Genomic DNA, 11,529 nt, shown 5'->3' with positions numbered 1-11,529 from the left:
TTAGAATTGGAGATCGCTACGTGACACACACTCTAATTCAAATAACTAACTACGTGACACACACTCTAATTCAAATAACTAATTATGTGACACACACTCTAATCCACGTTAGTGTGGGTACCGTTTCGATTTTTTTTCAAATAACTCCTCATTAATTAATTTATAGTACTCCCTTTGTTCACTTTTATAAGACCTTGAAGACATTTCAGACAATGTGCAAAACAGTTCATTTTAAGTTGTCTGAAACGACTTACAAAAGTGAACGGATGGAGTATCTCGTTTCGAATGACTAATTATTGCAAGGAAAACACGGGCATGGTAATACATACAGATTTGTTTGCAAATGAAAGAAGATTCGTTTGCATTCTCAAATGTAGGCGCACCAGGGAGACCAGGGTTGTGTCAGGATGGACGCTGCTTCGGTGCCTTAAGGGACCGGAGCATAGTCATGTCGGGGTGGTCGCGTGTGTCGGACGGACGCGTAGCACCCAGCCACCCAACCCCCTCCCCCCCAAAAAAGGACGACGACAATATAAGTTCGCGCTTCCATGTTTCGGATTGAAATATCTGGCGGCCCCAATTCCAGTCCTGCAAAATATCTCTTCTCCACCATCCCCTTCCGCGCCCAGATTTTGCTCAAATCCCTAATTCGCTGCCAACCCTCGAATCGCCCCTCGTCTTGTCTCTTTCCCCATCGTTCCCCACCTCTGTGCCGGACGACGACGACGAAGATGACGGTCGCGCTTCACCACCGCACCAGAGCTACGTCATCTATGCCCTCGTCCACCGCACCGGGTGGTCCACCGACAACGTCGGCCGCCGCAACCGACGTGCCTCACAGACACCAAGTTCCACCACATCAGGTGCGCTTCACCGACGCCGTCTCCCAGCTCACCAGGGCTACTTCACCGAGCACATTATCACACCTCCGCCCCCTGAGGCCGTTGGGGCTTCACCAACGGTCTCGGCCACTGCATCCTAGCGCTCCGCTGCCACTCAAGATTTGCATCCGTGCGCGGCCAGCCAATGCCAGCGCATCACCCTCAACGGCTCTGAAGTGACCCGCACTCTAGCTAGGCGAGCATGCCCAAACGCCGGCCCGAACTAGGTATCCACACATCACTCCCTTGTGCACTGTTCCGACGATGTTTGGATATCCTTTCACTGCTCTCTTAGCTTACACGCCTATGCAACTCTGACTTTAACTCTTATTTCTTCTGGAGATATCATCTGAAACAAGCAAATCCATTTTTTAGCGAAGCATCACGGCACTACAGGATCTGGTACACATCCAGCACACCCGTATAACCTTGTAAGTATCTGTCCTCTGGTACAACATCAAGGTTGATTCCTCTTATTTGATCAACCATTCGCTGTGCCAAAAATGCAGAGGGGGATGCAAGGAGCACAAGGCCTACACATCCAAGCAAGTGGTAACATGGACTTGTACATGTAACATCCCAAGCGCAAGCAGAGCTGCAGTGAGCCTATACAACGAGCTAGCATAAGTCCCTGCATTTCATTTAATTCGTACTAGCATTCGTGTATGATTTGTGTGCAGTGGCTGATCCATGAATTCAAGTTACCCGGGGCGAACATTTAACTTAAAAAATACGAAGGCACTTGCACTCCGGAAATCAACATAACTTGAGAAATGTGAAGCTACATACACTTTGAAAACCAGCTAATGATCCAAAGTAGTTCAGATTATAAACACTAAATGATGCAAGCACCAAAAAACACAAAATGCAACATGGTGTACAAGGACTACAAACATGGTCTGTACCTGCTTGAATTATTCGTTCTCTGTGTGAATTCCAAGTGTAATTGCACGTATAACCAGTGCGCAAACTGCATATCAATATATCTATCCTGCACAAGTATGCCAATAGTTTCAAACAACAGATTAGAAAAGTATTTATGCTATGTTGTCATGATACGGGGACTTTCTGGTAGATGGCATCGACGTTTCCTCAAGCTATGAAAATGCAATATAATTTGCTTGTCATCAATGCCTGCAAATCTCTGTCTCTCTCAACATAGTAGATCATCATTAGACACTAAATCCTTCAATGAGCTTACAAAATGCTTGCATTAGATCCCTCATTAGACACTATATGTTCATCACCAGGAGCATGTAAAATGTTTGCATCAAATCCTTCATTAGCAGTCTGTTCATTAGACACTTCAGGCTCAAGAACAACATGAGCTTGTATGTTTGCACCGGAAACTTGATTAGATACATCAGATTCAATCAGTTCAGTATTGATTGGGGGAGTTATAAAATAAGTAGAAATTGGTTTCATTTTCTCATAGATTCCCTACATACAAGCAGTTTTACAACACCGTCAGGTTTAACTATTGGCCAGAAATTGAAGAGTTGAATTAGATATAATCAGGGATGTGATGTACCTGCTCATTGCGCATGCTACTCTTGCAAGCTGCGACTGTCCGTTTACGCAAGCTTGATGCCATGCCCGTGCTGCCGCCGCTGCCTCCCACGCAGGCTACACCCAGGGTTGGAGCTTCATATTCTTGTCCTTCCGTTCGCTTGAAGCCCGGCGACCGCCCTCCAACGAGGGCGCGAGGAAGTGCTGTGTCGGTCTGTCCAACGGCGGCTAGGTGAGGAGCGAACCAGACTGGAGGCTGGAGCGAATGAATTGGGATTTTTCCTACTGTCGATCGATATGGGAGGCGCTCGTTTGGGCCGCGAGCCTGCTATAGGGCCTGCCTTGCACTTATGTTATTGGCCCATCCAAATTGAAACATTTTTCTTCATTTTTTACATTGCCTGCTCGTGCGTTGGGACAAACAAAACTAGCGTGGCCCAACCTGGACGACTCAAACTCGGTGCACACTTTCCAGGCACCTGAGGCGGCCGCCCATACCAGCCCCTATGGTGGCATCGCCTCTTTTTGCGTGTATGATTGGATAGTGAAAAATATTCCAGTGGCACTTTTGATTTACCCACAGATGGTTGAATTGCTTGTTTCTATGAACTGAGTTCGCCAATAATGTGAAGGATTCCAGTCTTTTCATCCTATTGTAGATTGCTTAGATCTCAATATGCCAAAAGTAATCGCATGAAATATACAGTAAAAGCCAATGTGATGTGTTTGGCTACAACTAGTCTGACTACACGTCCTCATATAACATATCAAGGACGCACCATCTTACCAGATTAACCATTCCACTTACCCATGCAGTGTGGGAAGAAAGAAGTATTGGGAATGTGTATCCAAGCAATTGATGCCATGGACTCCTTCGTACAACCTTGTAAGCGAAAAAGAAGTTGCAGTGTGCCTGTACAAAGAACTAGCGTAAGTTCAGTTACCTGCTTCTCGGAATTTTAGTTAGCAACTTATTGCAAAATTGTTCAATTATGTTGCTTGGCTTAATTTAGTTTGCTACTAATTACATAATGGCACAGCCTGTTAATCATATTGTAGACTGTGCCTATCTATGTGTTTGATACTTACTGTTAAGAATTACCTGTTTGCCTTAACTTAAATATCTACTTGTTTGTTTAACTGCTTTGCTGCTGCAACAATGGGTTACAATGATGTTAATAACTACTTTTCAACATCCAATTGGAACTCTTTAATTCCTTGTTTGTTTAACTGGTTTGCTGTTATAACTCCCAGTTGAGATGTTTTGCTAACTTCAACTTTTCTGAATCCAATCGGAACTTTAATGGCAAAACAGGTTAGCCCAAGATCAAAGAGCGAGGTCCCCATGGACGTTGCATCATCCCACAACAGTGGCACCAGCCCAATCGTGCATTATGAATTGCCAACTGCTGATGCTCTAGAGGCTAAACTAGTGGTAGAAAGAGATTCTGCTTCTGCACTTAGAGATGAAGTTGACATGTTGAGGAAGCAAACAGCACAATCACAAGCAGTACTCAAGACAACCATTAAATATTTGGTGGATTTCAAAACGAAGCAAGCTGAGACTGACCAGATTGTTAAGGTCCTGAAGGAAAAAAGGACATTAAATTCCTACTTGGTAAATCATAGGTGAAATGTTCTTTCCATAGTTGAATAACCTTTGTGTTGTCTGTTCATGTAATCAATCAAACCATTTGTTTTAGAGATCATGTAATAATTGTTTTTTTTTTGGTTTGTAATTTTATTTGAGCACAAGTCTGTATTAATTGATAAGACTCGGAGACATTTCATTTGGATTGCTGTGCCAGACCTACAAATATGCCAATCGGGCTGAATGTGCATTCAGCAATAGTAGTAGTATAGATGGACCATAAGTGGCACACATCAGAAAGGGCCAAGATGCTGGCTAAAAAAGGATGCTTTTGTAGCCAAAAAAATTACAGCGACCTGGCTTATGTATGTTAGTTGATATTATTGATCCATATACTCTATAAGTGTTTATATGTATGTTAGTTCTGTACATTCTTGGTTAATTGACTCGATATTTGAATCTTGATACATCGCTTGTGTACATATCTCCTCAACCTTTTGATCTCAACCAGAAAATAGATCTTAACTTGGTTACTCTACTTTCTTTTCAGCTTGCCATGGCACAGCCATAATACGGTTTAATTGATCATCCTTAGGGTTTAATTGATCATGTTGGTTCCGTGGTGGTTTCTTTAATAGAAATCAGAGGGGAAACCCTCTTTTGCTAAAAAAAATATGCTTAGAGTTTCCCCCTTTTATGATCACTATACGATCAGAATACGTGCTTCATGTCATAATAACACTGCTCCACCCATCAAGCTAAACAAGCTTAGTTGTTCAAATATGAATATGATATTATTAAAACAGAGTTGTTTAATTGGTTAGCTAAATGTTCCTAAATTATTTTTGAAAATGCATGTTCGCCGCTCGGGTGTGTATCTCTACAGGGTGCCCATGGTGGGCCGGCCCACCCTGGGATTTTGGGTCGTCCCAGGCCCCGATTCCCCTCCGTTCTGCTGCGCGCTTCCGATCTCTACTCACCCCCAGCCGCCTGCCTCGCCGGCGACTTGCCGTCCCCGGACGACATGACTCTAGGAGGAGACGTCGGACTAACAGAAGGCCAGGAGCCGCTCGCCCAACAGCGTCACCGCTGCCCGGGCGCGCCGCCGTGCCTACCTTCCGAGTCCGTTCAGGGCTCAGGCGTGCAGCACCCACCAAGCCAACCCGATTTATCCTGAGATACGTCCTCAACACTCAGCAGCCACTCCTCATCACCCATTTTCTAATTGATTCATTACTCATTAGGCAGGACTGTCATTAGGGTTTGTTGTGTGCTCAGTGCTACCTACACTTAATGGTTCAGATGTATTTCGGTAATCTTTAGTACCTCTAAAGTTCACAGGGTTTTCAAAATTCCGGCCCTCGGAACAGAAACTAGTCATTTTGGATTGTTGGTCGTAGTGACATTGACCCAGATTACCATTGCAAACCAGGTTTGTTGATAATTTTACTTGTCTTTCTTACTCATTCGATATAATATCCAATTATTCACGTCGATTAGTTGCAAACAATAAGTGCTAGACAAACTTCTTCATTCAGATTTTGGACGGTCTCTTACTGCAGTTACAATTCTGCATACTTGTCCTAGTAAGCTCACAAGTAAATGATTGTTTCACTACATCTATGCTTGCCTTGTCATATTTGTTGTCAATATTCTTTTAGGGTGGACCACCCTGTTTCCAAATACTGGAACCGTAGACATGAGTGAATAGTATTTCTCTATGTGATCTCTTCCATCATGTGTGGGCAACGAACACTGCATTGTATAGAAAGAACGTGTCATTTCCAGCTTTTACATAGGTTTCGATCTTTTACATGGAATACAATATGCCTACTTGCTTTGTGTCACACTACCAACACTCCACCCTTGAAGCTAAACATTACGCCACTCATAATTGCTTAGTTTATTTGTTCAAATACGAATTTCATATGATTCTAATGTTCCTACTTCAGTTTTGAAATGTGTACCTGCCTGTTATAGAGACATAAGGGGTTTGTATTTCTGTGTGTGGTTTGGTCAGCGCGGTTGGGGACGTGAACTTTGCATATGTAGGGGTTTATAGGGAGACACTCTCCGAGTTGAATCCGTAATGCATTCCATAGATAATCTGACTACTTTTTATGTTTTCATGAATCTCAGATTCTGAACAGCATCATAATGATTATGAGCTTGCGCGCATGAAAAGAATAAAGCAGAACAATGCCATGGTTGTCAAACTTTGCATTAAGGGACTGAAATCAAGTCTGGATGCAATGCAATGCAAACGCTCTCCACCTACAGATTCATGCTCAGAATATGATCCTAACAGTGATTCTGAGCTAGAGGGAGACCTAAGTCAGTGTAGCTCCCTAGTGGAGGAGTCAGAGGAAGATGCCCTATCTTATTCACCCATCAAGGTACTTGCTCTAACTTTCTAAGGTTACATTGCTCGCACATATCTTGCAACTGATGCTTTGCATTGCTTCTACTTTGTTGAACTGCCAATAGCTTAGTTTACACATCGTGTATGTGAATACGCCCTGCCTATCCATTTTCAGCACATATTCCATCTGTCATCATACCATATTTATCCATTCAAATGTTGTTCTTGTGTATCAGACGTTCAAAAGGAAGAGGGCGATTGCTGATCATGGAGGAGCACAAGCAAAGTATTTGGAAAAGGTAGTGGCACCTGATAAATCAAATAGCCCAATAGGTGTAGTTGCAATATCACCTGACCCACAAAATACCCCAACTCTAGCAGACTCTAGCCCTAGTACACTGGGAATTTCTAATGCCCCAACTCAACAGACCCCAACTGCAGCAAACAGTATGATTATGCCAGTTGACATAGCACCAGTTGTACGACGCAAAACCCCCATTCCAGCAAAGAGTACACCAAATCCAGTTGCCAAATCCCTTTTCGAACCAGAGAGAGCCCCAATTGCAGCAACTAGTACCCCTGTTCCATTTCTTCCTAGTTTAGAAGACGAAGCTTATGTTGTTGTCAGGAACTTTGTGCGCATCTTTCCTTCATGGAAAGATTATACCGCAGACACAGAACAATTTCCAGTCTTCCTCCGCTACTTATGCATAAGTAATGTACTAATGTTATTCATGGTCATTACTGCATATGTTTCTGCTGACAAAAGACACAGGATTTCATTCTTTTAAATAGGCAAGGAGCAAACTGGATTGTGATGAAGAGCAAGGGTTGGTTGCGCTTTTCAAGCACTCATTGATGAAGTATCGTTCCTACCTGAGGCAAGCGCACTTCGATGGCAAGCCTCTGAACGAAATTTCTGTAAAGTCTCCGGTGCTACATTTATCCGACGGTGACTGGAATAATCTTGTTACACATTGGTCTCGGCTGCAGCGTAAGGTACTGTCTATGATATCACATCACAATTTGAACTACATTTATGCATTTGCCTTAATGTCTCACTTTTACGAAAACTGTTAGCAGAAGAACATTTGTTCTCAAGGGACCACAGAATCTCGCAGCTATACTGCACACTGCATTGCTCTTGTGAGTACCTCTTGCCCTGTATGACCATACTTACTTCCATAGTTATTTGATTATGTAGCATCACTGCACATGTTAGCCTCGTAATCGTCCATTTGGTGGACATTATAAGATCTGTATGGACTCTTACATAAATTTAGAATCAACCCAATGCTTTTGAAGAGGTTTAGCTCTGTAGTCCTCCTGTAAGGACTGAACGTGGTCTATCACTGTACTTACATTAACAGCTACTCCCTCCATCCAATAATATAAGAACGTTTTGTATAGTACACCAGTGTTCAAAACACTCTTGTATTATGGGAAGAGGGATTGGTTCATTTTGTAGCATTCTACATCTTATCTCCCTCGCCCACCATTTACTAAAAAAGATCAGATATATATTTAATCTTACCAACAAGTAGAATACACAGACCATGCCAGTGCAGAAGTGTAGCCCATTGCTCTTGTCAGTACATTTTGTCCTGTAACGCTTGTACTTCTAGGGATTGGTAGTTGATTATGTAGCATCAATCTTCATCTTATCTTCATTATCGTCTATCCCTTCCAGTATTATCATATCTATAATTACTCTCTACAAAATGTAGAGTACAGGCAATGCTTATGAAGAAGATTCTGTGCTGAAATTCTTGAGTTATCCTTCCCTTGACATGGAGAATGGCATTATAAAGCTGGTGTTAACTGTTAATATAAGTCAGTCCTTCTAAAGCCTTTATCCTCAACTACTGTTTAATTTACTCGTACTCCCTATCGTTTACTGCTGTTTAATTTGCTGTTTCTACCAAAATGCATGTTCATAAGAACCGTAAGTTCTAAGTTTTACTTGTAAAACCAAATTCCTTATTCATACCATGCACATTACTTAATACTCCCTATATGTATGCTTGTTTTTGTGGATCTATAATCCAGTGTGTGGTGAAGTAGCCCATGTTTGCACCTTGTCATCTCCTGTTTTATCTTACTGATGTGGCTGATGATATGAACAACATGCCATGCACATTATCCTAAATAGATACAATGATTTTCTTTGCCCTTCATCTATGCTTGTTATGTTGACATGGTAATCCAGTAGTGTGGTGAAGCTCCCATCATTATGAACAATGCCAACTTATGCTATTGATATTTTGAACTTACTCTTTATTTTCTAATTTGAAATTGGATAGAATTGATAAAACAGTTATCATCTTTGTTTATACACGTGCAAAACATGTCATCTCTATGCTTTGTTTCAGGGTGATATGCCTGATGGCATGCACAAGTCTGCTGAAGGCTGTGAGACAAACCCAACATATATTGCAGACAAAACATCTTGAAGATAGCGAGACAACCCCAAAGTCTTGTCTTGATGCAGTGTTCAAGTTACTTGAGACTAACAGTCAGACAAGCTCACAGAATTCGTTGTCTGAATCAGTTCGACTTCTTCAGTCCCAAGTTCTAGCAGAAAGGCATTCCGCAACTCAACTTCGACTTGAAGTCCTATCTCTAAGAAAGATTGTGGAGAACACCAATGAGAACCTCATCGCTAAACAACTACACCTGGAAGCTATGACTGACATGCTAGGCCGGTCTCACAGCCTTGCTCAGCAGTTCCCCCGCAAGGCTAACTTTCTTGAACTGTCTTGGAAGTGGTCTCGGTTCAGTATTATTTTGTTACGTTGCAATGGTGCCCAGTTTTTGTAATCTGCTTCTTCGTTGCGCTTTATGATCACTGGTGGCGAACTTCGATGCCCAGTGGATGTAATATACCTTAAATCCTTTATTGTGTAGTGTAGGTTTATTCTTAGTTACTATGCCGTAATTTCTTTATTGTATAGAGTAGGTTTGTTCTTAATTCCTACTAGTTACTGCCATCATTTGCTATCTGAGAAAAAGCAGATGTAGTCGACCAGACCGAAACATTCGACTCTAACGGGCTAGGTTTTTAGCGGGCCACAATTGGGCCGGCATGCGTCTTTCTTGGGCCCGAATGATTGGGGCCTTCACACATTGCGCCAGGCCCAAACTTACACCGGCCTATATTTTAGTTGGGCCTTTTGTCGACCCAGCGTTTAGTTTGGCCCAGGTAGCGTTGGGCCATTACTAGGCTGAATATTGTACTGGCCTGTTACGGCCGAGATGAAACCACATGCCTTTAGCAGGCCAAAATGCATGTTGGGCCTCAATTTTCACTAGTCATCGACGGGCCTTCAGCAGGCCGAAATGTAGACCGGGCCGTTTTGGGCCCAGTTAGCTCATGGGCCGTTACCAGGCCGAAACATATCTCGGGCCTTAGTTGGCCCACTGATATCATGGGCCTTTAAGAGGCCGAAAGCTTAGCACAGGCATCAACGGGCCGAATTACGTGACAGGCCTTTAACAGGCCCAAAGTCACGTTGGGCTTAACTGTTGCCACCTTTAGCACACGCCGTTAGTGGGCCCGATGTCCCGTCGGACCATATATGGCCCATGGGCAGCACGGGCCATTCCCAGGCCGAAAGTCACACCGGGCTGAAATGGGCCCATGTCTACATCAGGCCTCTAACAGGCCGAAAGTCACTGGGCTGTAGTTGGGCCCAAATATTCGGCGAACAATTAACGGGCCAGATCTGGCTTCGGGCCGCAAATGGGCCCAAATATTGGGCAAACAATTAACGGGCCAGATCTGGCTTCGGGCCGTAAATTGGCCTTTATTAAGCAGGCCGTTATTGGGCTGGCCCACTAGTACCTGATTAAGTTCTATGGGCCTTTGACTGGGCCGGCCTTTTTAACCTATATGGGCCTCTGTTGGGCCCAGCCATGTGTCGACGTATCATAGGCATGTCTCCTCCAATGGACGGGTGACATCTGGCCCACTGACGAGCTGACACGTATTCCCTTCGGCCAATGAGAATTTTACACGTGGAAATTTCCCATTGGTCAGGGCTGTTAACGGGTTATCGGATCCAAAATCCGACCCGATAGCTTAACGGCGTTCCGTTACGGTGGATGCCAAGGAGGGGGGGCCTCTCCCCCTCTCTTCTGGCAGCGTCGGAGCGTCGCCAGGGGAACCATCATGACGGCGATCTACATCGACAACTCCGTCATCTTTACCGTCACCTCCATCACCTTCCCTCATCTATTATCAGCGGTCCACTCTCTCGCAACCCGATGTACCCCCTACTTGAACATGGTGCTTTATGCTATATATCCAATGATGTGTAGCCATCCTGTGATGTTTGAGTAGATTTGTTTTGTTCTATGGGTTGATTGGTTTGACTTGTATGTTTTACTTTGGTGTTGTCCTATAGTGCCTTCCGTTCCGCGCACACGTGGGGAATTCTCGTTGTAGGGTGTTGCAATATGTTCATTATTTACTTACCGACTGAGTACGTGGGTGTCAAAAACACAAAAACTCGGGTAAGTGAGTTGTTGCATATGGGATAAAGCGGGATTTGCACTTAAAGGTATGGTTGGGTTTTATCTAAGTGATCTTTAGTACTTGCAGATGCTTGCTAGAGTTCCAATCATAAGTGCATATGATCCAAGTACGGAAAGTGTGTTAGCTTATGCCTCTCCCTCATATAAAATTGCAACGATGACGACCGATCTAGATATCAATTACCTAGGACAATCTCGCAAATCCTACCACCACTTATCCACACTAAACTAACCTAATTATTCTTTTATTAAAACAATACCTAACTTTTATTTCCACGTTCTTTATTATCTTGCAAAACTATCCAACTACACCTACAAACTAGTTTTATTTCTTGTTCTAGGTAAAGTAAACGTTAGTGTGCGTAGATTTGTATCGGTGGTCGGTAGAACTTTAAGAGAATATTAATCTATCTTTAGCACCTCGTTAGGTTCAACACTCTTATTTATCGAAAAGGCTACAAACAATCCCCTACACTTGTGGGTTATCAGTTCATATCAGCCATCCTCCTCTTGCCAGCAACGTGCATGTGTAGGATGCAGGAGGAGCTACCAAGTGCACACTCTCCTCTTCATGTTTGTTTCATCTTCATGAGCTGACCTTGATACAGAAACTGATCTTGATCTGATCGCCGGAGCTCGAGGCAGAGGCG

This window comes from Triticum dicoccoides, chromosome 1A, assembly GCF_002162155.2.
Source record: "Triticum dicoccoides isolate Atlit2015 ecotype Zavitan chromosome 1A, WEW_v2.0, whole genome shotgun sequence".
Lineage (NCBI taxonomy): Eukaryota > Viridiplantae > Streptophyta > Magnoliopsida > Poales > Poaceae > Triticum > Triticum dicoccoides.
This window is presented reverse-complemented; position numbering follows the sequence as displayed.